The following is a 27,353-nucleotide window of genomic DNA, read 5'->3' as shown; positions in this document are numbered from 1 at the left end:
CAGGGAGAGGATGTGGGGGGGGGAAGCCACTAGCAGCAGGCTGACTTCATCAATGGTGGCAGGAGCAAAAGAGGCGAGGGGTGGATGAGACAAGGGAGCCGCTGGGAGGGAAGGCAAGGGGACAACCTGAGACGCATTGGTAAGGGAGGGATGGAGGAGGGAAATTTCATTGCGTATTGTTGCAATTTTAGTGGTGAAGTGGTTGGCAAGGTCATTGGCTGAGAGGGAGGAGCTGGGAGGGGGAGGAGTGGGGTTGAGGAGGGAATTGAAGGTAGCAAAAAGCTGTCGAGGGTTGGAAGCTTGGGTTACAATCAGTGCTGCAAAGTACCTTTGTTTAGCCTCGGAGAGGGCAGTGTGGAAGAGTAACAGTTTGGCCTTGTAATCTAGGAAGTTAGCATTGAGATGTGATTTCCTCCATTTCCGTTCGGCTGCTCGAGTTTCTTTCCTGAGGTTACGTGTGTGGGTGTTGTGCCAGGGTTGGGGGTTGGGGGGCTTGATAGGGCGGAAGATTGAGGGGGCAGCTTGATCTAAAGCAGATGAGAGGGCAAGGTTATATTGTGCAGCCGCTTCATTGGGGCATGTTAGGGTGGGTAGGTGGGAGGAGAGGGAGAGAAGGGGACTTGCTAGGACATTTGGGCTGAGATTACGTAGGTCTCTCTGCCATCGACCAGGCTGAGGGGTGGGGAGAGAAGTTGTTGGTAGGGAGATAGTGAAGGTGAGGAGGTGATGGTCAGAGATAGGGAAAGGTGCGATGTCCAGGTTGCTGAGGGAGGTGGACTTTGAGAATATGAGGTCAAGAGTATGACCAGCGCGGTGGGTGGTGGAATTTGTGTGCTGAGAGAGACCAAGGGATTTGGTGAGGGAGAGTAGCTGCTTGGCAGCAGTGGAGATAGGCTCATCGATAGGTAAGTTGAAATCCCCGAGTATGATGGTGGGGAGGTCAAATGACAGGATGTGGGGGAGCCAGGAGGCCAGGTTGTCCAGGAAGAGTGAAGTTGGAGCAGATGGGGGGTGATATAGGACCGCAATGATGGCTGGGAGAGGTTGGTACAGGCGGATTACATGGGCCTCGAAGGATGAGAAGTGCAGGGAAGGGGGCGGTGATAGGACCCGGAAGGTGCAGGGTGCGGAGAGAAGCAGACCCACTCCTCCTCCAGACCTGTTGTCAGGTCTGGGGGTGTGACTGAGATGCAGTCCCCCATAGGAGAGAGCAGCGGCTGCGGTACAGTCAGAGGGGGTGAGCCATGTCTCTGTGAGGGCGAGGAAGGTGAGGGATTTAGAGAGGAAGAGCTCATGGATGGATGTGAGCTTGTTGCGGACAGATCTGGCATTCCATAGACCACAAAACAGAGGGAGAGAGTGCCTGGGGGTTGTATGGATGGGAATGAGATTATTATGGTGTGGTCTGCGGATGCAAGAGGAGTGTGGAGGGGCTGGAAGGGGGTTGGCTGGGAGTTTGGGGACCAGTGGGGGTCTAGGAATGGGTGGGTTGAGGATGGAGGGAGAAAGCACTGGGACCAGCTGGAGAAGCAGGTGGAGGAATAGCATGTGGTAGTGGTGGAGGGGTGGCAAAGGGTTGGTAGGAATATGGTGGGTGAAGTGTGGGTGAGCCAGAGAAAGGACTGGGGGGAAGGGGTGCATTACGTTGTGTGGAGAGGAGGCTGGCAGTGGTTTGGACAGAGGTAGATGTGTAGAGAACGGTGGAAGATGCATGGAGTAGGAGAGAGGAAGCAATGTGTGTGAGGTTTGGATAGTGATCAGGAATGCAGGTGAGGCTAAAAGATTGAGGAAGTTACCTTGGTGTAATGCTGATTTCTGCTGATTTGCTGTTGAATTCTGGTAAATTCTGGTTAATTTCCACCCTTTGAAACGACCCTTAGAAGACGACCCGAAGTCGGCCGGCCCGACTACCAGACCTCCTGATATACACACAGCATCAGAGCAAATGAGTAATCAGGATGGTCTGGCAGACGATTTGCAATTAAGCAGGGGGGAGGGCCACTATAGTCTCCTGCAAATCAAACAAGCTTGTAGGTGTTACAACTTTGTTTGAAATTACAGATAGGCCAGCAGTGTGAAACAAAAGCCAGGGAACCTGAACCAAGTAAAATTACATAAAATAAGCACATGATGTACCTGCAAGTGAGTATTACTTAGCTCACCGCCAGTTCGTCTCAGAAGCTCACCATTTTCTTCTAACAACGATCCCTTCCAGTTCTGACAAGAATTTCTCAGAACTGAAATGTATCAGTTGCTGTCAGTTATAACTGAAAGGACAACTGATGTGCAAGGTAAGGTCTGTAATTCCCTATGGCTCAAGTGGGCAATATTACGGATTAACAGTGAGCTGACCCGGAAGCTGTTACAGGTTCATTGCCATTTTTAAAATAGAGGATGTAGAATTCCATCAATCACAGTGGATAGACAGGACACGGGAGAGTAGAAAAAGATTTAGGCGCAAACTTCATGGGAGGTAAGTATGACGCGTATAGGTTTATTTTGACTTTTAATTTTAATTTCAGGTTTTCTTTAAAGGGTCACTGCACTTTTATAGCCTGGTCGTTTTAAGCTGACTTTTTTTATTCTTTGGGCAGCAGTTCATGAACTTTATATGCAGTTCTTCACTGATTTTTTTGCTCTGCCTTGCCTCTACAGCACCAGCGCTTCTATTGAGACAAGGGGGGCAATTGCCCCAGGGTCTTGAACACTGCTGGGGCTCCCAACCTCCCCCTTAACATTACAGTGGTCCTGGCGTTGCACAGCCACCCCCCTCCCACGCTGCCAGAACCCCACTAATTGTTCCGCGCTGTCAGAGCAGTATATCTGCTTCGAGGCCTCAGCATGATAGCAGCATTTGTATTTCACCTGGCTGTTCCGGCTGCTGTGTTGAAGCTGCTTGTCCGTCTCCATCCCTCTCCCCTGTGCACAGGAAGTGGGATGGAGATGGGCAAGCAGCAAGGCTGCCTAAATACTGAACATGAAATGTATCAGTTGCTGTCAGTTATAACTGAAAGGACAACTGATGTGCAAGGTAAGGTCTGTAATTCCCTATGGCTCAAGTGGGCAATATTACGGATTAACAGTGAGCTGACCCGGAAGCTGTTACAGGTTCATTGCCATTTTTAACATGAAATGGGTGGCGGTGCTGGGATGATTTCCAATTGATTTCTGGAAATCGTTCCAGAAATCAATTGCAAATCATCCCAGCACCGCCACCCCCCAATTGTATATGTGTTGTGTCTTCCCCACCTTCCTGTGGCTGTGTGCAGTGTTGTAGGCTCACCTTTTGCACGCAAGTGCAAATTCTTGCCTCCTCCGGTGTCTGACACCAATGCAAGTGCCTGTACCACTAGACACCAGCGCATGTAGTGACGTCACTATATGCACATGGTACAGGCTCTTGCGGTGACACTGGAGTAGTCCAGGATTTGTGCCTCTGTGACAGCTGATCCTTCAACACTACACACAGGCATGGGGAGGACACATATACACTTGGGTGGACACCAGTTGTCAAGATATCGGACGCTGTTACCGCAAAGCACCTGATCAAGCCCTTGCCACTGGGATTTTACAGCATTTACAACCAATGCTTTTTGCCGACTTCGGGCAGAAATCGTTCAAAAGATCAATCAGGTGGCCACATTACGGTACTGATTCTCTTCCGATCCGATAAAATGATTGGTTTGAAAGGTAGATCAGCCCATAAAATGGAGTGATGTAAAGGCACCATTAATGATATTGGTCCTCTCCTCCCCCAGATGTATACTATTTTTAGTGGGGAGGCCGAGCTGCCATTCATTGTGACTCTCAATTAGAATTCAATAAGGGGGTGTGGCCTGAGCTGCAACCACTGGAGGATGTGTGGTTCTGATGGCAGGACCCCACCACCACTTAGCTAGGGAAAAAAAACAGCAGCATAACATTTGTCAAGCTCATTGGAAATATTTACATAAAATTGAGTAATTGTGATGGAAAATATGAAGGTAAAGAGGCCATTAACTAGTTGTTGTTCCAGGAGCAATATAGCTACACCACACTGGACTTCATCTAAAGTCCCAAGGGCTTAGATATTCTAGATATTCGTCTGCAGTTGCCCATGCTCATACCCACCATCAGCAGTTAGAGGACAGATTAGTGAGTGGGAACATATGTTCCCAAAGCCAATCTAATTGCCAGATTAATGAATAATCTCTGCTGTAATGAACGGCAGAGATTATTCATTGAAAAACTGTAAAAACAAACAAACAAAAACAAACACACCCACAACTTTCTTTGTGATTCAGCTTTCTAGGTGGGAAGGTACTATCTAGTGGACAAATGTAGTAGTGCACTACTTTATTATATTTGTCCACTAAAAAAATAACGGTACACATATAATTAAATGTCCCATTAACCCCTTTCTGTCCCTCCATAGTAACAAAAAAAAAAAAAACTTGCAAAGAAAAAAAAGCCGAATAGGGGCTTGTAATTATTGATAGGGTATAGTGAAAAAACAAAAATACACCTTTATTTCCTAATACAATATTGTTGGCATTCTTTGTACTGGGGACTTAAGATAAGCATTGAAATAACCGGAACATCATTTAAATGTTGCAAAACTGGGACAAATAAAATGTGTGGGTTTTATCTACAGTTGCATGTTTTATTTTAAAGCTATAATGGCTGAAAACTGATAAATAATGAATTTTTTTCTTCTTATTCCCTTTAAACTGCAGATAAATAAAATAATTCTTAGCAAAATGTACCACCCAAAGAAAGCCTAATTGCTGGTAAAAAAAAATCATATAGATCATTTAAGTGTGATACGTAGTGATAAAGTTATTGGCGATTGAATGAGAGGATCGTTGAAATGTGAAAATTGATCTGGTCCATAAGGGGGAAAAACTCTTAATGCGAAATGGTTAAAGCAATTCTAAGGGCCTGCAGAACAGTACAGCTAATCTATATATATAATAGAGTAAAGCTGAGTACACACGTACGATAACGATCGTTCGAAAACGAACGATAACGACAATCGGACCGATAATCGTGCGCTCCAAATTTTCCAACGATCGTTTTTTTGGACGATAACGACCGTTATCGTTCAATCCGACCGATCCAACCCGGCGGATTTTTTCGAAAGATAATCGTTCAATCGTTGCAGTGTGTACAAAGATCGTCCGATAACGCATGTTCTTATTGCCTGTCATAACGTCACTTCCGTTTGCGCACGCATTTTTTAATCGTTCGTCGTTCAGTACTTTATACTTATATCGCTCACGTGTGTACACAATCGTTCATTACGAACGATCTTTTCAGTCTAATTTGAATATCGTGTAAACGTCACGAATCGTTCGTAACGAACGATCTTTATCGGACGTCTATACGAACCCTAAGTGCCTCAACCTTCGAGCAAGAAGAAGAAGTACTTTGCATGAGAAAATGTATGCGTGCTCAATCACCAAGTTTTAGGCTTCTTTTCCACGGACTGTTGAGCTGTGTGCTCAGCAAGCAGTTACCAGGCAGCAGCAAGCAGTTACCAGGCAGCAGCAAGCAGTTACCAGGCAGCAGCAAGCAGTTACCAGGCAGCAGCAAGCAGTTACCAGGCAGCAGCAAGCTGTTACCAGGCAGTAGTGAGCAGTTGTAAGAGTTTGAGAGGCATGTTACTGCCTATCAACTGTCCGTGGAAAAGAGGCCTACCCTAGCAAGTCTGGCTTTGCAAATCTGGCCTAATTGGCTATTCATGAGGCAATGCTCATGCAAATATGCATTTGCTTTTGCATGCCAAACTATGCAGGGTCAAAAAACCAATACTGCAAAGCGGTCGCCCTGCTACAGGCCAGTGGTGAGCGAAAATGCAAAAATTTGTTTCGATAAATTTTTACCGAATTTTCGCCTAATTTCGTTTTGACAGGCAAATTTTCCATCTAATTTTTTCACGTTAATTTTCGCCTAAGGCCAGTCATTTTCGCATTACTTGCGTATGATTGCGGACATTTTCCACATAAGGGCATTAGCGCCCGCATTCAGAGAAGTTTCTTGCGCATTATTGCGGGCAATTTTCGGTATAAACGTCCGCATAGATTGAATTTCCATGCGGATTATTGTGGACATTTTTCCGCATAAGGGCATAAGCATCCGCATACAATGAATTTTCGATGCTGGTCGAAAACACAAATATTTCTGAGGATTTTCGTGAAAATTCGCCAAAAAACGAAAACGGGATTTTCGAGGCGAAAATTCGCAAGCACTATCCAGGAGCGCCACGGGGAGGATTCCCAATGCCCCCCTTTTATACAACCGGGGGGACCACAGGGTCCCAGGCTCTCTCACTGCCTGGGAACCACAGCGACACCCCGGAGGGGGAGAGGCGCAGGCGACCCCCCCCAAGCGTGGCCAGCGTCGGGGAGAGCCGTCCACACCCACCTCCCAATATTAAAAACAGGCACTTACCTTAACGTCCATTGCATTCTGCTACATGCGCATTAACTTGGGGGCACCACATGAGAAAGGAGTGAAGCATGGGTCACCCCGAGCTTTAGAGCTCAGGGCTGGCTCACATACAGCACTCCAGAGGGGGGGGGGGGGGGGGAGGACAGGTGCAGACAACTCACTCCAGGGCTCACACCACCGGAGCAAGCCATCCACCACCTGCCTCCAAAGGATACAAACTGCAAAAAATGCTTTCCATGAGAAAATTAATGCGCATGTAGCAGAACGCAATGGACGCTACGGTAAGTGCCTGTTTTTAATATTGGGAGGTGGGTGCAGACGGCTCTCCCTGGCGCTGGCCACGCTTGGGGGGGGGGTCGCCTGCGGCACCTAGCCTCCCCCTCCGGGGTGCCGCTGTGGTTCCCGCGGTCCCTCCGGTTGTATAAAAAGGGGGCATTGGGAATCCTCCCTGTGGCGCTCCTGGATAGTGCTAATGTAGCATGTAGCAGTGTTCCTTGCGAATTTTCGCCTAAGTCATTTTCGCATCGAAAATCCTGTTTTCGTTTTTTGGCGAATTTTCACGAAAATCTTCAGAAATATTTGTGTTTTCGACCAGCATCGAAAATTCATTGTATGCGGATGCTTATGCCCTTATGCGGAAAAATTCCACAATAATCCGCATGGAAATAAAGACTAAGGCCTCAATTCACGGAGCATTACCAAACGTTTATCAAACACTTTATCAAACGTTTGATAATTTACCACATGGGTAAAATCTCACTAAACGTTTGATAAAGTGTTTGATAAACGTTTGATAATGCTCCGTGAATTGAGGCCTATGAATGTATTTTGTAGGTACTGATCTTTTGCAGGAACGGATCTTTTGCAGATAATGATCTTTTGAATGTGTACAGCAACTTTGTGTGCAGCATCTTGCAAATATTTCTATCTAATGGGGAGTGCAGCTCAACAGAATAGACTGTGTAGGTGTGGCTCTGATACTACATGAAAGGGGGTAAAATTGGTCTGTGATCTTTCATTTTTCCAAAGACTTTTATCTGATGTGTGTACCCACCTTTATTCTTCTTGCTTCAAGGTTGAGGCACGTACTCTATTAGATAGATAGAAGATGCGGCGTATGCTACGACGCGGGACGGCTAGTATATTGTAATTTCATAATGCCTCACACTCCAGTTTTTACAAAGCCACTGGCCTGTTTAACCACTTGAAGACTGTAGGCTTACACCCTGTAGTGACCAGGCTATTTTTTTACAATTCAGGCCACTGCAGCTTTAAAGGCCTGCTGCAGGGCCGTACAACTCAGCACACAAGTGATTTCCCCCCCCCCTTTTCTGCCCACCAGCAGAGCTTTCTGTTGGTGGGCTCTGATCGCTGCTGCCGTGTTTATTTATTTTTTATTAATGTATGTATTTTTTTTAATTTATTTTCCAACCCTCCCTCCCCCCACCAGCCAATGACAGCGATCAGCTGTCATAGGCAGCAGCCTATGAGAGCCGATCGCTCTTGTGCCTCCCCAGGGGGCAGCCGAGTGACACGGCTGTCCCCAGTACATCGCAGCGCTGTGCAATGGAAATAGACGGCGGTTTCGCAGTCTAACAGTCTACTAGCGGCGATCGCTGCTAGGAGACTTCAAGCGGGGATGTGCAGGCGCACATGATCCCCTGCAAACCGCACCCCCAGGACTTAATGCCAATTTGCGTTACGCGGTCCTGGGAAAGCCGCCGTGTCACGCCTATCGGCGTGACGTGGTTGCTAGGTATTTAACCACTTCAGCCCGAGAGCAATTTTCACATACAGGCGCTGCTTCCATTCATTGGCCAATAACTTTATTACTACTTATCACACCTAAATGATCTATACATTGTTTTTTTCAGGACAAATTAGGCTTTCAGTGTGTGGTAATTTTGTTTAGTAATCACCTTATTTTCTATGCATTTTAAAGGGAAAATAAGGGAAAAAATAGAAAAAATAAACTATTTCTCCAATTACATCCATTAAAGCTTTACATTAAACAGTGCTGACTATAAGTTAAAACCACTAATTTTATTTGCTCATCTATCCTGGTTATTGCAACATTTAGAACATGTTCTTAGCACAATGTATGGTGACAATATTGTATTTGGAAATAAAGGTGTCTTTTTTCTGTTTTTTGCTTTCTCATTGTACACTACAGATGATTACAAGACCTTATTTTCAAAAATAATAGTAATATACCCTCATGGCATACATATTTAAAAAGCCAGGTTCCTAAAGTAACAATATATGTTTTTTTCTTTTATATTCTGTCACTTCGTTTTCATTTTACAAGTCTTTTATTTTGGTACAGAATATGCGAACTTTAATTTCTTTTGATTCAGTTTGTGACTAAAAAGAATACAGGAGGCATGGGCCTCAACCCTAAAACTCTTTAAACTGTATTCTATTACCTATCACGGTTAAAATGATACCACATATGTCTCTTGTAGCGTTGCTAAAACATTCCCAAGTTTGATTATAATTCTGAAAATTACTTTTTATGTTTGATTAAGTTTGTCCCTACCTATTTTTCATGTGAGGTGGGTCACAGCTTTTAGACACACCAAAATTAATTCTACAACTTGTCCCTGTTAAAATGATACCACATGTGCCTCATTTAGTAACAAACTAGAGGTGCACTCTCCACAAATACACTGGACAAATATATTCGTCCAGTTGTCTTTAAGTGGTTAAGATCTATATTCATCTCAGGCCAAATAGCCTCCGTTTTGTGCCATCTACTGAAATTGTGCTTCCCCAAATGTTCATTTGATTAAAACCTTGCCCAGACAGACACATCTGAAAGTCATTGTCCTAAATCTCCGGATTCCCATACCTGGCGGCTGAGTGTTGCTTTCTTCATCTGTCAGGGTGCAGAAAAGTCCTCACTGCTCCGGTCCTCACAGCCTTGACCCTTTCATAATAAGGCTGGGAGTGTCTTCCAGCATCCTTGTCACCACCTGGACATGTGGAATCCATTCCCTGAACTGCCCCTTGCATCTCCTGACCACAGGTGTGAGACACCAATATCCTTCAACAGCTCTTTTCCTCCACACATTCAATGTGGAAACTAATTTTCTCCTGTGTATTGCAAAGCTTTATTTATTGCTAACACCACTGACGTTCAAATCAATGGTACTGCAGATGCAGTATTCAAACTGAAGGGTACTCAGCCGTATACTTCACTTACATGGAAATTACACTTTCGTGATAGCATTGCCATAAATATAAGTTGGTCCTGCACAAGTCTGTTTGAATTTGAATGTTAGTAAAAAATGATGTTTCGGTTTAGTTTTGAAGCCAGCTTTAAATTTTCAGGACTGACAATAGGCTCAAATTGTATTTCTTTGCAACCATGGTAATGGTCCATACCATACATGTCAAACTCCAGCCTGCGGTCCAAATCTGGCCCTCAGAGCCAATAAAAGTGGCCCCCAAGTGGTTTCCCTACTTTGCATATTATTTGGCCGACTCTAGACCACCAGGGAAGCCATATAACACCAAGGAAGCCATATGGGACAAGTAGGGGAAAAGTTCTTAACACTGGGGAACTGTATAGGGGAGGGTGGGGGGCACTAGACACCAGGGAACTATATAAGGGAGGGAGGACCACTAGACACCAGGGAACTGTATATGGGAGGGAGAACCACTAGACACCAGGGAACTGTATAAGGGAGGGAGAACCATTAGACATCAGGGAACTGTATAGGGGAGGGAGGAGGACCACTAGATACTGGAGAACTGTATAGGGTTTGGAGGGAGGCCATTAAACACCTGGGATTTTTATATGGGAGGAAGGTGGTCAGTAGTGTAACGATTGGTGTCAGCACGCAGAGAGAATCTGAATATTGGTGATCTGCAGTATCACCAAGAATTCAGATATATACCTGATTATTGATGATCTGCAGAATCACCGATAATACAGATATATTACTAACCTCTGGAAACCTATAGGTATGTGAGTGTTTGGTGTAACAGTAATACTTTGAGAAACACACCTGATGAGCAAGTGATCTTAGGCAGTATAGGCAATACTGCTTTAGAGAGTACAGGAACCCTCCAGCAGTCTGAGACTCTCCAAGGGGCGGAGTCAGGCTGGAGGTAGGAAGGACCAGAGGGTGAGTGACACCAGAAGGTGGATGTCACTATCTGATCTGGAGACTATCTCTTAAGGGGAGAGATAGCTCTCGAGGTCGGGCAAGCCAGGTCGGCAACACACGGACAGACAAAGTACAAAGACAGGAAGCTGATTCGGTATACAAGGCAAGCAGGGTCTGGCAACGGAATATCAGATATGCGAGGTACCGAATCAGTGATCAGAGGAATAGTCAGGAAAGCAATAAGTCATAACAGATATCAAACAATGCCTAGTCTGGGTGTGAGGTCCGTGGTCTCTACACCCTGGAACTAGTCTGATGTATAACAGAATGATAACACAAGTTCCCTAGTCTGGGTGTGAGGTCTGTGGTCTCTACACCCTGGAACTAGTCTGATGTATAACAGAATGATAACACAAGTTCCCTAGTCTGGGTGTGAGGTTTGTGGTCTCTACACCCTGGAACTAGTCTGATGTATAACAGAATGATAACACAAGTTCCCTAGTCTGGGTGTGAGGTCCGTGGTCTCTACACCCTGGAACTAGTCTAACATATAACAGAGCAATAATACAAGTTAACTGGCTCAGTGTGAATTCCCAGGTCCTCCTGGTTCAAACACACTGTTGGATCTGACTAAGGTCTGAGTGCTTCCAAGTAGTGTTCGCAACGGCAGACCACTTGTGACTGGGCAGCAGAAACTATATATGGAGTAGTGCTCTCTGGCGCCACCCCTAAGGGATCAACCAATAGTTACCAGCTCTGGGGTCAGCTGATCGGCTCGGTCAGCTGATCCCCCCCTTGCCCATCATAAAAGTTCTGCCTCTCAGCGCGCGTGCGCGTATTCCTAAGCCTGTGTGAACTAACAGACTCAGCCACACCAGACACACGCTGCTGCGTGCAAACCGCCGCGCTGGACGCGGAACCAGCCGCCTTGCTGTCAATACATGCGGTGGCTTTTCCACGTTCTGCCATGTTACCAGATGCACGCTTCCGCGTGCAAACCGCCGCATTGGACACGGAATCAGCCGCCTTGCTATCAGTACACGCTGCGGCTTTTCCGCGTTCTCTCCCAAGTAGACATTGAGGTTGGCCAGCAACTAGGTTCCACTGTTCATTTTCAGTCCACTTTGTATTTGGGTTTGACACCCCTGGTCCATACAAAAGAACCCCCCTTAGATTGTAAGTCTGATAAGTGCGCACATACCAATTCAAGCGAATAAGTGTCAGATTTTGTTCCTATTTGTGTGGGGCAATCCCTGGAAGCAATTTTTTTTATTCTACATATGCTCTAACAGTAACAAAAATAAAAAAGGAAAAAGAACATTTCCAGAAAAAGGGCTGCAGAAGGGCATTTAGTAAATGATATGAAGATTTAGGGCTCTTTTCCACTATGAAATGCGATTGCAATTGCGATCGCGATTCCGATCGCGATCGCAATCGCGTTTCAATTTCCACCATGCGATTGCGATTGCGATTGAGCTACTATACTCATTATAGTCCAGCTCAATCGCATACAAAACGCGGCAGGACGACGATTGCGCTTTGACCAAAATCGCATCGCAATCGGATCGCACTAATGGAAATTGCTGCTGCAGTTTCCAGTAGTTTAATGTGCCTTGCGATTTGCGATCAGCAGCAAATCGCAAATCGCAGGCTAGTGGAAAAAGGCCCTTACCAAGTGACAGTAAAGCAAACCTGTAGTAGGGCTAGGGACAGGGGGAAAAGTTACCGTACTTTCCTTTTCATTCTAATGACTATCTGAACATTGCCCATAGCAGTTGCTCATCTCTGATGGATATAATAAATAGTGCTATTGCTCTCTGACTTTAAACAGAGGCATTTTGCACATTAGTACCCCTCATTTATTTGCCACCACATCCACCATGCAGAGATTGGCATTGAACACATTGGTTATAGTTACTTACTTCTTTGCTCAATTTTATCTTCATCTATTATCCAGCCGTCTTCAGTTATAGCGTCTTATGTATTCAATCATAATCACGGCCAGGGCTGGATTTACTGTAAGGCACTGTAGGCCTGTGCCTACAGGCGGACGGTGTTTGAGAGGATGCTCACTAGCTGCACAAAGTTCCCACTTCTCTCCATTTATTCATACCTTCGGCTCCCTCCCTCTGCAGAGGGAGAGTGCAGGGGAATGGCTGCACTGTGTGAAAGGAGGAAGGGGCTGGACCGTGTTAGTCAGCTTGTGGCGAGCTCTGTGGTGACTTTGGCCAGCAGACGGGTCTTGGTGGGAACAGGCAGAAATTCTTCTGGGTGCTTTCCGTCTGCAGCTCTGCTGTTGTAAAGTCGCGCGTGTCTCTCCTCCCTGGTGTGACATCAGACCATAGTCCCCAACCGTCCCCTTTTCGTCGGGACTGACCCGATTTGGGAGGGCTCTCCCGCTATGACCCCCCCAGTGTCCCGGCTGGCTGGGGGGTCAGATGCAGGGGCGGACTGACTATTTGTGCAGGAAGGGAGGCGGCCAGTGAAAGGGAGCTGGTGGCAAAGTGGCGGAGATGTTACGCATCCGCCGGAGAGAGCTGTGATCTGTGCGCCGCAAGTCTGGTCTACTCAAGACCAGACTAGCGGCGCACAGATCACAGCTCCCTCTGCCGGCTGGAAGGACAGCGGTAAGTCCTCCCCGCCCGCTGTCAGCCGCTGCGCCATCGGATGAGACACATTAATCCGGAAGGGAGAGCCAGGAAAGGGAGCCCCAAGGTGAGGGAAGAGGGGGAGACTTCCCCCCCCTTCTCCGCCACTTTGCCACCAGCTCCCTTTCACTGGCTGCCTCCCTTCCTGGGGGCACCTATACACCTGGCTGCATATACTGGGGAGACCTATACACCTGGCTACATATACTGGTGACACCTATACACCTAGCTGCATATACTGGTGAGACCTATACACCTGGCTGCATATACTGCGGACACCTATACACCTGGCTGCATATACTGGGGACACATATACACCTGGTTATACTGGGGAGACCTATACACCTGGCTACATATACTGGGGGCACCTATACACCTGGCTACATAAACTGGGGACACCTATACACCTGGCTGCATATACTGGGGACAGCAATACACCTGGCTACATATACTGGGGACACCTATAGACCTGGCTATACTGGGGGCACCTATACACCTGGCTACATATACTAGGGACACATATAAACCTGGCTGCATATACTGGGGACACCTATACACCTGGCTATACTGGGGGCACCTATACACCTGGCTACATATACTGGGGAGACCTATACACCTGGCTATACTGGGGAGACCTATGCACCTGGCTGTATATACTGGGGACACCTATACACCTGGCTACATATACTGGGGACACCTATACACCTGGCTGCATATACTGGGGAGACCTATACACCTGGCTGCATATACTGGGGACACCTATACACCTGGCTATACTGGGGGCATCTATACACCTGGCTACATATATTGGGGACATCTATACACCTGGCTATACTGGGGAGACCTATACACCTGGCTGCATATACTTGGGAGCAGAGGTGGCCTTTGGGGATGGCAGGTGGGGCGATCGCCCCAGGCCCCGCACATGAAGAGGGCCCCGCATGTCATGCCCGCCATACCATGCTCATTTTGGTGGTGGTGAAGGAAAGGTCTACAGAAGTCTAGCAGTTTGTGTTCTGAGCAGTGTGTCATTTACAAATACTCAGATTTTCCTATTTGGTTTTACACACCTTATATTTTTGAGGGCCCCAGGGGCATTTAGGTCAGTCAAGCACAGACTGGAGCTAGAGGGGGCTCAGGCTGGAGCTTCCAGACTGGCTGGGGATTGGTGCTAGGTTTCATGGGGAGCTAGGGATAGGTAGAGGCTGGCTGGAGAGCTAGGGATAGGTACAGTTTGATTACATTACGTATTGTAATTGTTCCTGTATTGGTTGGCTTAGGGGCCGGTATCGTCACCATAAAAATCAAATTTCAACAGCAACTGGTCTGAGTGTATTAAGTGATAAAGATGCTAATCCTGCCTTCAAAACTTTCAAAACTTTTTCTGCTGTTATGATTTGGAGTTATCACATACTTAAGGAACACTGGCCCTTTAGTAGTCGTGCCAAAGAATTGCATGCTGGGGGTTCTTTTTATCTATAATCTATTCCTCCTCTTCCCTTTATTTCCCTGCCAGCTTCTTATCTGAAACCTGATCCCCTACTCACTTGTGTTTACAAGCAAGGCTGAGGCGACTCAGTGATTGGAGGACACCAGAAAAAAAGGGCAGAAATGACATCACGAGTTAGCCTTAACTGTGGGCAAAAGACATGGCCCCCACCAGGAACAGAATTCTCGTAATTTACTATATAACATTCACTGAAATCAAAACGTGGACAGTACAATACATCTGTTATGTAAGTAGATCAAGTTTTTATCTACTTATATATGTTTTTTTTGTTCCCTGGCATAGTATGGCTGATCCTACTGCTTTAACAAGTTTTTAAACAATAATAAGGCATACTGCTTTAGAGGTGGACAAGCCCATGACTGTGGTGGTACAGTACATGGCCTTCACTTATGCCTCTAGGACCCACATATGACACTCGCCCCAGGTTCCGCGTACTCTACGGCCGGCTCTGCTGGGGAGATACTTTAAAGTGATATATTACTAATTTTAAAATGTTAATATGAAGGAAAATGAACCAGGATAGAAAGGACCAGTGTGGTTTGAAATATAAAACAGTACAGCCCGGAGGACAGCCCGGAGGACGTCCGCAGTACAGCCCGGAGGACGTCCGATGACGTCAGCGCGCCCGCGTGGGACGCAGAAGAGCCCGGCCATGGAGCGCAGAAGAGCCCGACCTGGCAGCCGGCCTGGCCAGGTCGGGTCGGCCACCGAAGACGACCGGAAGCCTCTGGAGCGGCGGCGAGGGCACCTCCTGCCTGCCACGGGCTGGAGGAAGCCCCAGGTAAGTGGATAGGGATTTTTATTTTTTTCAAGAGTTCCCTGAACCTTCCCTTTAAGTGGTGTGTACACATGTACAACTTTACGCCTGATTGTCGTTTAAACTAGTTGTCTGAGCGACTTGAAGTGCAAACAACAAGTTGTTCAGACGCCATGTACACACTGACCAACAAAGCGGCTGATATGCTAATTTACCTAATTTACATGTTGTTTAACCAACTTGATAAAGGACAATGGACTGTATAGAACAATGGATAAATGACTGATCAAACGACTTGTTGTTTGAACGTCTATTAGTTGGACAAACGACTAAAATAGACCTAACAGTCATTTGAACGACAGTTGGTCCAACGGATCTTCTGAGCGGATCAGGCAAACTGGCTGTTATCAGTCGCTCGACAGCGCATACACACGTCCAACTTGTTGTCAATCGCTAAGTTGTTCGAAAAAGTTGGACGTGTATACGTATCGTTACAGAGATGCAGATTTAACATTTCTAGGTGACAGATTATTTCAAAGCCAGCAGCCAGACCGTCTCTAACAGACATACGCGTCTAAGTATTTCACCCACACAGAAGACAGAAAAGGAACAACATGGCTTCCACATGATACAAGTTAAATAAAATGTCTACTATATCATATACAACATCACATGCTAAATGGCAGAACATGTAGGTGGGCTGCCTCAATTTTGTTTGTGGATTCACATTCCCACTGTGGCATAGCTCCCAACTGTCCCTCTTTCGGAAGGACAGTCCCTCTTTGGGAACCCAGTCCCTCTGTCTCTCTTTCTTCAACAATTGTCCCTCTTTCAGGACTGACGTACAGATCTATGTAAATATATGTATTTTTCGAGCTAAAATGTGTTTAACCACTTAAGGACTGCAGTCATAAAACCCCTTAAAGAAAACCTGTACTGAACATTAAAAGTGAAATAAACATACACAGGACATACTTACCTCCCATGTAGTCTACTCCTCAATCTCTTTCTCCTTTCCCACGTCCTGTTTGTCCACTGGGATCAAGGGAATTCTCTGTCCTCCATTTTGAAAATGGTCATTACCCCATAACAGCTTTCTGGTCAGCACACTGTTAAACTGTCACATCGCCCACTTGAGCCATAGGAAAACATAGACATTACTTGGCACATCAGTTGTCCTCTCAGCTATAACTGACAGCAACTGATAAATAACTGACAGCAACTGATATATTTCAATTCTGACAAAATGTTGTCAGAACTCGACGCGATCACTGACAGAAGAAAATGGTGCGCTTCTGAGAAGAACTAATAGCAAGGTAACTATGTAATGTTCATTTGAAGTTACCTCATGTGTTTATTTTAAATAATTTTACTCAGTACAGGTTCTCTTTAAGGACCAGAGCCTTTTTTCCATTCAGACCACTGCAGCTTTAACGGTTTATTGCTCGCTCATACAACCTACCACCTAAATGAATTTTACCTCCTTTTCTTGTCACTAATACAGCTTTCTTTTGGTGCAATTTGATTGCTGCTGTGAGTTTTACTTTTTACTATATTCATCAAAAAAGACATGAATTTTGTCAAAAAAATGACTTTTTTTACTTTCTGTGCTGACATTTTTCAAATAAAGTAAAATTTCCTATACACTTGAGCGCAAAAGTTATTCTGCTACATGTCTTTGATAAAAAAAAAAAACATTAAGTGTATATTTATTGGTTTGGGTAAAAGTTATAGCGTTTACAAACTATGGTGCAAAAAGTGAACTTTCCCATTTTTAAGCATCTCCGAATTTTCTGACCCCCTGACATGTTTCATGAGGGGCTAGAATTCCAGGATAGTATAAATACCCCCCAAATGACCCCATTTTGGAAAGAAGACATCCCAAAGTATTCACTGAGAGGCATGGTGAGTTCATAGAAGATTTTATTTTTTGTCACAAGTTAGCGGAAAATGACACTTTGTGACAAAAAAAAAAAGGAAAAAAAAAGTTTCCATTTCTTCTAACTTGCGACAAAAAAAAATGAAATCTGCCACGGACTCACCATGCCCCTCTCTGAATACCTTGAAGTGTCTACTTTCCAAAATGGGGTCATTTGTGGGGTGTGTTTACTGTCCTGGCATTTTGGGGGGTGCTAAATTGTAAGCACCCCTGTAAAGCCTAAAGGTGCTCATTGGACTTAGGGCCCCTTAGCGCAGTTAGGCTGCAAAAAAGTGCCACACATGTGGTATTGCCGTACTCAGGAGAAGTAGTATAATGTGTTTTGGGGTGTATTTTTACACATACCCATGCTGGGTGGGAGAAATATCTCTGTAAATGACAATTTTTTGATTTGTTTTACACACAATTGTCCATTTACAGAGATATTTCTCCCACTCAGCATGGGTATGTGTAAAAATACACCCCAAAACACATTATACTACTTCTCCTGAGTACGGCGATACCACATGTGTGGCACTTTTTTGCACCCTAACTGCGCTAAGGGGCCCAAAGTCCAATGAGTACCTTTAGGATTTCACAGGTCATTTTGAGACATTTGGATTCTAGACTACTCCTCATTGTTTAGGGCCCCTAAAATGCCAGGGCAGTATAGGAACCCCACAAGTGACCCCATTTTAGAAAGAAGACACCCCAAGGTATTCTGTTAGGAGTATGGTGAGTTCATAGAAGATTTTTTTTTTTGTCACAAGTTAGCGGAAATTGACACTTTGTGAAAAAAACCCAAATATAAATCAAGTTCCGCTAACTTGTGACAAAAAATAAAATCTTCTATGAACTCACTATACTCCTAACGGAATACCTTGAGGTGTCTTCTTTCTAAAATGGGGTCACTTGTGGGGTTCCTAAACTGCCCTGGCATTTTAGGGGCCCTAAACCGTGAGGAGTAGTCTTGAACCCAAATGTCGCAAAATGACCTGTGAAATCCTAAAGGTACTCATTGGACTTTGGGCCCTTTAGCGCAGTTAGGCTGCAAAAAAGTGCCACACATGTGGTACTGCCGTGCTCAGAAGAAGTAGTATAATGTGTTTTGTGGTGTATTTTTACATATACCCATGCTGGGTGCGAGAAATATCTCTGTAAATGACATATATTAGATTTTTTTTACACACAATTGTCCATTTACAGAGAGATTTCTCCCACCCAGCATGGGTATGTGTAAAAATACACCCCAAAACACATTATACTACTTCTCCTGAGTACGGCGATATGACATGTGTGACACTTTTTTTGCAGCCTAGGTGCTCTAAGGGGCCCAACGTCCTATTCACAGGTCATTTTGAGGCATTTGTTTTCTAGACTACTCCTCACGGTTTAGGGACCCTAAAATGCCAGGGCAGTATAGGAATGCCACAAGTGACCCCATTTTAGAAAGAAGACACCCCAAGGTATTCCGTTAGGTCTATGGTGAGTTCATAGAAGATCTTATTTTTTGTCACAAGTTAGTGAAAAATGAAACTTTGTGAAAAAACAATAAAAATCAATTTCTGCTAACTTTTGACAAAAAATAAAAATCTTCTATGAACGCTTCATACACCTAACAGAATACCTTGGGGTGTCTTTTTTCTAAAAAGGGGTCACTTGTGGAATTCCTATACTGCCCTGGCATTTTACGGGCCCAAAACCGTGAGTAGTCTGGAAACCAAATGTCTCAAAATGACTGTTCAGGGGTATAAGCATCTGCAAATTTTGATGGCAGGTGGTCTATGAGGGGGCGAATTTTGTGGAACCGGTCATAAGCAGAGTGGCCTCTTACATGACAGGTTGTATTGGGCCTGATCTGATGGATAGGAGTGCTAGGGGGGTGACAGGAGGTGATTGATGGGTGTCTCAGGGGGTGGTTAGAAGGGAAAATAGATGCAATCAATGCACTGGGGAGGTGATCGGAAGGGGGTCTGAGGGGGATCTGAGGGTTTGGCCGAGTGATCAGGAGCCCACACGGGGCAAATTAGGGCCTGATTTGATGGGTAGGTGTGTTAGGGGGTGACAGGTGGTGACAGGAGGTGATTGATGGGTGTCTCAAGGTGTGATTAGTGGGGGGAATAGATGCAAGCAATGCACTGGCGAGGTGATCAGGGCTGGGTGCACAGAGAGAGAAGTCGCACACCACTGGTGAGGTGCTGGATCAATATTTGTAATCCACGAAAAACTCCAGAAGGTCCGCACACTCTACTTTACCATGTCCTGTTTATTCAGAAAACGTGACACACCATTCCACAACCAACGAGTCGTTTCGGGGCCCCGTAGGGTCCCCTTTGTCAAGGCGTACAGAATGGTTACCATTCTGTACTGTAGCCTTGACAAAGGGGACCCTGCGGGGCCCCAAAACGACTCGTTGGTTGTGGAATGGTGTGTCACGTTTTCTGAATAAACAGGACATGGTAAAGTAGAGTGTGCGGACCTTCTGGAGTTTTTCGTGATCAGGGCTGGGGTCTGAGGGCGTTCTGAGGGTGTGGGCGGGTGATTGGGTGCCCTAGGGGCAGATAGGGGTCTAATCTGATGGGTAGCAGTGACAGGGGCTGATTGATGGGTGATCAGTGGGTGATTAGATGGCAGAACAGATGTAAACAATGCACTTTGGAGGTGATCTGAGGGTAGGTTTGGGGCAATCTGATGGTGTGGGTGGGTGATCAGATTGCCCGCAAGGGGCAGGTTAGGGGCTGATTGATGGGTGGCAGTGACAGGGGTTGATTGATGGGTGATTGATAGGTGATTGACAGGTGATTGACAGGTGATCAGTGGGTTATTACAGGGAAGAACAGATGTAAATAATGCACTGGCGAATTGATAAGGGGGGGGTCTGAGGGCAATCTGAGCGTGTGGGGCGGGTGATTTGGTGCCCGCAAGGGGCAGATTAGGGTCTATTCTGATGGGTAACAGTGACAGGTGGTGATAGGGGGTGATTGATGGGTAATTAGTGGGTGTTTACAGGAGAGAATAGATGTAAACACTGCACTTGGGAGGTGATCTGATGTCGGATCTGCAGGCGATCTATTGGTGTGGGTGGGTGATCAGATTGCCCGCAAGGGGCAGGTTAGGAGCTGATTGATGGGTGGCAGTGACAGGGGGTGATTGATGGGTGATTGACAGGTGATCAGGGGGGATAGATGCATACAGTACACAGGGGGGGGGGGGGGGGTCTGGGGAGAATCTGAGGGGTGGGGGGTGATCAGGAGTACCCAGGGGGCAGTTTAGGGACTAAAAAAAAAATAGCGTTGATAGATAGGGTTAGGGAGTGATTGATGGGTGATTAGGGGGGTGATTGTGTGCAAACAGTGGTCTGGGGGGTGGGCAGGGGGGGGTCTGAGGGGTGCTGTGGGCGATCAGGGGGCAGATCAGTGTGTTTGGGTGCAGACTAGGGTGGCTGCAGCCTGCCCTGGTGGTCCCTCGGACACTGGGACCACCAGGGCAGGAGGCAGCCTGTATAATAGACTTTGTAAACATTACAAAGCGTATTATACGCTTCCTATCCGGCGATCGTCGGGTTAACAACCCGCCGGCGCTTCCGATTGGCTGGCGGGTTGACGTTGCGGGTGGGCGGAGCCTATTGCCGGCGGATGCGCGCGCATCCCAGCGCGCGATCCCCGGCAAAACAGTGCCCCAGGACCTGACGCCATTCTGCGTTACGTGGTCCTGGAGCTGCCACTTTGCCGCTGCCAATATGAAGTAGGCGGTCGGCAAGTGGTTAACTGACTCTAAACTTTATTCCCATCATTTCAATTGCTATATTTCTTATTTTCAAACGCTAAAACGAAGGAAAACTACTAATAATACAGAGGACCAGTGTGGTTTGATTGACAAAACTAAAATTTTCACTTCTGAATGATTTGTGCTATGCATAATGAGGGGCGTGGTCAAAGGTGTGCCTGGGATATGTCTTAAAGTGTCCCTTTTTCTTATCTCAAAATGTTGGGAGGTAAGCTGTGGAGCTCTGGGACTGGTAAGCTGGCACTGCCTATCGCTGGCCAAGAGCAGTGTTCTGTCCATGTTAGGTGATTGTCCACATTGCGTTTGTTGGGGTCAGCCAATAACACACATAAGATGGGCAATGCACAATGCGCTTAGGCAAGTTATGTAACACTCCTTACGCAACTTTCGCAGGCCTTACTAAACTACTCCCTAACATCCAGCGATTAAAGGGATACTGTAGGGGGTCGGGGGAAAATGAGTTGAAGTTACCCGGGGCTTCTAATGGTCCCCCGCAGGCATCCTGTGCCCGTGCAGCCACTCACTGATGCTCCGGCCCCGCCTCCGGTTCACTTCTGGAGTTTCAGACTTTAAAGTCTGAAAACCACTGTGCCTGCATTGCTGTGTCCTCGCTTCCCCTGATGTCACCAGGAGCGCACGGCGCAGGCACAGACCATACTGAGCCTGCGCAGTACGTTCCTGGTGCCATCAGGGGGAGTGAGGGTACGGCAACACAGGCGCAGTGGTTTTCAGACTTTAAAGTCTGAAATTCCAGAAGTGAACCAGAGGCAGGGCCGGAGCATTGGGGAGTGGCTGCGCGGGCACAGGATCTCTGTGGGGGACCATTAGAAGCCCCGGGTAACTTCAACTAATTTTCCCTTGACCCCCCTACAGTGTCCCTTTAAGTCACACTGGGTCTTCTTTCTATGCCCGTCTTAGCTCCTGGAAGCAGGGTGCCACGTTATGATGGCAATCTGACCTTTCACAAAGATTTCTGATAATGTGTATGTATGTTTTACTTTCACTTAAAGGAGAACTGAAGCGAGAAGCAAATCCACGTCCTGCAGGACTTCACCTAAAGTCCCAGGGACATAGATATTCATCTACCACCACCGCTGTGCATGCACCCACTCGCTCCCACGCGTGTTCTCATCGCCGCCCATTAGTGCACAGTTCCCATTCACTGATCTAAGTGCCTGTGTGTCCAGTAAGAAACTGCCTGGAGCTCGCCCATTTCTGACCGGTCTGGCAACTTTTCACAGGACTGTTACATGGTATACTGTCAGTGGGGTCCACACATGGAGCTGAGGGGGCGGCCTAGCACAATAGTCATGTGACACAACAGTTGCATGACCATAAAAACAAGTATCTTGGCTGGAATTTGGGATGGACAGAGGACAAAAAAAAGCTGAAGTGGTACAGTTGAAATTATTTATCTTCCAACAGTTCCCACATGCCTCCTAAGTCCTCTCTCACCAGAGGGAATGCCAGGAAACCCCTGCACGCTTGTTAACAAACCCCGGTTGAGAACACTTGGGCCCATATGCAATTAACTTTATCTCCTGAATTATCTCCTGAGGATAATTTTCATATTCTCTTTAAAACAACTTTTAATTACTTCACAATTGAAAAAGTACCTAAAAGTAGGTGAAAAAGTGCTATCAATATTATTTTTAGGTTTTTCTTGCTTGCTGGTGGCTTAAAGAGAATCTGTATTGTTAAAATCGCACAAAAGTAAACATACCAGTGCGTTAAGGGACATCTCCTATTACCCTCTGTCACAATTTCGCAGCTCCCCGCCGCATTAAAAGCGGTTAAAAACCGTTTTAAAAAGTTTGTTTATAAACAAACAAAATGGCCACCAAAACAGGAAGTAGGTTGATGTACAGTATGTCCACACATAGAAAATACATCCATACACAAGCAGGCTGTATACACCCTTCCTTTTGAATCTCAAGAGATCATTTGTGTGTTTCTTACCTCCTCGAGTTCTCATGCACTGAAGTTTCAGGCTGCTCTTTTCTTCCTGCAAACAGCTTTGCCCTTGTCTGAATTTCCTCAGTATGTGAAAGCCCAGCCAGCTCAGAGGACGATTTATCCAGCTTGTAAAAGATAAGAGAGAAGAGAGAAGCTGCACTAATTTAAATATCACACAGGCAGTGTGCAGAGAGGGTCCTGAAAAGGGGAATTCATAGCAGAACCACAACACTGAAGAACTTGGCAGCCTTCCAGACACAGGCCGACAAGTCTGACAGGGGAAAGATACATTGATTTATTACAGAGACTGTGATAGCAGAAAGTGCTGCAGTAAGCCAGAACACATTAGAAGAGCTTTTGGAACTTGTAGGATGATAAAAAACAGGATGCAATTTTTGTTACGGAGTCTCTTTAAAAGGCATTTTATGACAAGAGGGCATATGCAATTAACTTTTTCTCCTGAGTTTTCTCCTAGGAGATAATGTTTCACCTTTTATTAAGAATAACTTTTCAGCACTTTGCAATTGAAAAAGTACCGACAAGCAGGTGGAAAAGTACTATCAAAACTATTTTAGGTATTTTCTTGCTTGCTGGCGATTTAAAGGGCATTTTACTGACAAGTTTGAAAATATCACATAGGACAAACCTCAGGAGGAAAAGTGAATTGCATCTGGGCCACGGTCTACACTCTAGGCTACAATCTCCATTTCTGTCTATGGGGTAGGAAAGGTTGACATTGCTCAGGCGTGCCTATACACCTCATCATAATTTTGATATGGGGTATCATGATATTTAGCTGCACTAATGGAGTGAACAATAGTGACTGAACCGAACTGCATTATTGCAGCAGGTAAAGCCGTTACCTTTCATCTGTAGATATTGATTGGCCAAACCTCTGCTTAAAGTGGACCTGAACTGAGTAAAATTTATTTTAAATAAACATATGAGGTAACTTCAAATGAACATTACATAGTTAGCTTACCATCAGTTCCTCTCAGTAGCTCACCATTTTCTTCTGACAATGATCCCTTCCAGTTCTGACAACATTTTGTCAGAACTGAAATATATCAGTTGCTGTCAGTTATAGCTGAGAGGACAACTGATGTGCCAGTTAATGTCCATGTTTCCTTATGGCTCAAGTGGGCGATGTTACAGTTTAACAGTGTGCTGACCAGGAAGCTGTTATGGGGTAATGAACATTTTCAAAATGGAGGACGGAGAATTCCCTTGATCACAGTTGACAAACAGGGCACAGGAGAGGAGAAAGAGATTTAGGAGTAGACTACACTGCAGGTAAGTATGACTTGTGTATGTTTATTTTGTCTTTTAATTTTCAGTTCAGGTTTTCTTTAACCACTTCAGCACCACAGGGTTTTTTGCTTAAAAACCAGAGCAATTTTCACATTTCAGCGCTCCTCCCATTCATTCACCAATAACTTTATTGCTACTCATCAGATGTAAATGATCTATATCTTGTTTTTTTGCCACAAATTATGCTTTGTGAGGGTGATATTTGCTTTTAGTAATTATGCTATTATCTGTGCATTTTAAAGGGAAAAATGAGAAAAAAAAGAAAAAATACACTATTTCTCCATTTCCATGCACTATAGTTTTCAAATAAACAATGTTACCATAGGTAAAACCCACACATTGTATTTGCTAATTTGTCCTGGTTATCTCAACATTTAAATAATGTTCCTAGTACAATGTATGGCAATAATATATTAGTTTCTGGTTTGTGTTTTTTGTTTTCTCCTTGTACTCTATCAGTAATTAAAAAGCCCTTATCTTCATGATTAACAGTAATACACTCTCATGGCATACATATTTTAAAAGCTAAGTCCCTAGGGTAACTGTGTATTCTCTTTTCAATGCTGTCACTTTTGTTTTTTTTTTACAAGTATTTATTTGGGGGTATAGAGTACATGAAAATAACAGTTTTATTGCTTTTCATTCAGTTTTCCGGTAAAAAAATCACATGACTTATCCCTCAGTTGTCAAACACCACAAAATCTATTCTCTCACTTGTCACGGTTAAAATGATACCCTATATACAAAATCAGATAGCTTATTGGGCATACAGCACACTGTTTACCACAAGTACGCCTATCTACTCCCCTGAGATTCAAGTAAAGTTTTGTGGGGAGTAGATAAGCGTAGCAAGGGAGGTGAAGTGGTTAAAGTGGACCTGAACTCTTGCACAGGACACAAGGAAAACATAACAGAAATGCCCCCTGTATGTATTTAAAGAGTTCAGCCTGTGTAATTCTCCCTAATTTGTGTCTAATCACTAGTTGTAATTTGATCTCCCCCGCGTCACATGACTGCTATGACAGATAAGCACATTTGAAAGCACAGGCTGAAAACAATATGTCTGCTTCCATGAATCAGGAAACTGGGCAGATTTATTTTAGGATTTATATCAGCTGTAACAAAGAAATGTTTTTGTTTAAATTTTATTACGCTGTTTGTGTATCTTTTAGAGCAGAGAGGAGTTCTGAATTCAAGTCCACTTTAAATGCAAGCGGGCAAGATTTTCTGCAATTACTAGATTGGTCAGCAGAGGGCAGGCTTGACACATAGTAAGTCTCCAGCAGCTGCTACTCCACAAATTTTGAGAGGGAAAGTGTTTGACAAGGCTGCATGGACCATAACATTTTTTACCGTTTTGCTTGCTGATTAACTATGCGCTAATTTGAGCAATTTCACGGGGTGTAACACAGTTGTGGTAGCTGTCAGCTCTGACAGTTGATAGTGATGATAGATAGTGTCTTTTCAGAATAGACTCAGGAGAGGACTGATGCTAAAACCAAATGTGGGGCCCCAGAAAATGTCATGTAGGGAGTAAACGTTCCCGTTTTACTTAAGGCTAGATTCACAGTAGGACGTTGCGGTTTGATGCAATGTTAAAGTCAAACGCAAATTACAACGCAATGCCCTAAAAAGTCGCAACGCAACTTAATACCCCGTTATCACCGCATACAGCAGGGCCGGGCCGAGGCATAGGCTGGAGAGGCTCCAGCCTCAGGGCGCAGTGTAGGAGGGGGCGCAGAATTCATTCAGCTGTCATTCCTAATTGTGTTTGAAGCAGAAAGAAATAAGAAAAGGGGATACATGGCAGTGACTGCAAGCCAGATAACTACATATTAAGGTGTTGGGGAGGTTGTGGGCCCTGTGGCGCCTCTTAGTCTAATAGCAATCAGTGTGTGACGGCTGGGGTGGGAGGGATGGAGGGGCGCACTTTGGTGTCTCAGCCTTGGGTGCTGGAGGACCTTGTCCCGGCTCTGGCATACAGTACAGCATACAGGCAATGAAAAGTATGCTTCCAAGTCATTACTGAGCATGTGCAAACAGTCCAACACAGTAATAACGTGTATAACGCACAGCATGCAGCACTTTCACGCAACGTGTGCACTGTGAATGGGGCATTGATTTTTTATTGCAGTGCGCTATTCTGCATTAAATGTTGTTTTAACGTGCAACTTTAACGTCCCGCTGTGAACTTAGCCTAACTGTATTAGGGCTACAGATACACCCACACTCTGGCTGCAATCCATGCATACAATCACTGGCGTAACAATAGCTGCCATGGGGGGGGGGGGGGGGGGGCTAGGACCCGCTCAGGGACTTTTGTGGGGCAGAAGGGGTCGCAACATAAGAGGAGAGTGTGGCAGATCGGCGAGGAGGGGGGACATCCCCCCCCCTCACCTCGGGCTCTCCTCTCAGCGCTCCCCTCCTGCAAGCATTGGTGGCAGCGGGCGGGCAGCAGCGGCGGCAGGCTGAGTACATACCTCCTTAGCGCCGGAGGTCTTTCGATCACTAAGTGCTTCATGTAACTTCCTGTGTAAACCCAGTTTAGCTAGACAGAGTGTGTACCCTAGTATAGATAGCCAGAGACCCAGTTTACTGTAGGTAGCCAGATGACCCCACCAAGTAGCCAGATACCCCCCTCCCCCGCCAGTATAGGTAACCAGATGACTCCCATCCCTGTATAGGTAGCCAGATTACCTTCCCCCCCCCATAGATAGCCAAATTTACCCCCAGTATAGATAGATGACCGCACCCCAGTATAGGATGCCAGATTCCCCCACAGTATAGGTAGCAACATTCACCCCCAGTTTAGATAGCCAAATGACCCCTCCTCTCAGCATAGGATGTCAGATTCCCCCACAGTATAGGTAGTAAAATTAAACCCCCAGTATAGGTAGCTAGATGACCCCTCCCCAGTATA

General features: G+C 45.6%; 1 protein-coding gene across 1 annotated transcript in view; it reads right to left on the bottom strand.

Annotated features, from left to right (window-relative positions):
- The window catches only part of LMF1 (lipase maturation factor 1), a 716,474-nt gene that overhangs the window by 17,129 nt on the left and 671,992 nt on the right, over positions 1 to 27,353 (bottom strand). The window contains exon 13 of the mRNA XM_068244158.1: positions 23,126 to 23,247. The gene's annotated coding sequence lies outside the window, so the exon portion shown is untranslated. The remainder of the gene's footprint in view (positions 1 to 23,125; positions 23,248 to 27,353) is intronic.

Source organism: Hyperolius riggenbachi, chromosome 7 (assembly GCF_040937935.1).
Source record: "Hyperolius riggenbachi isolate aHypRig1 chromosome 7, aHypRig1.pri, whole genome shotgun sequence".
In the NCBI taxonomy this organism is placed as follows: Eukaryota; Metazoa; Chordata; class Amphibia; order Anura; family Hyperoliidae; genus Hyperolius; species Hyperolius riggenbachi.
Note: the sequence above shows the minus strand (reverse complement) of the source record. Positions and strands in the feature narration are given on the sequence as shown.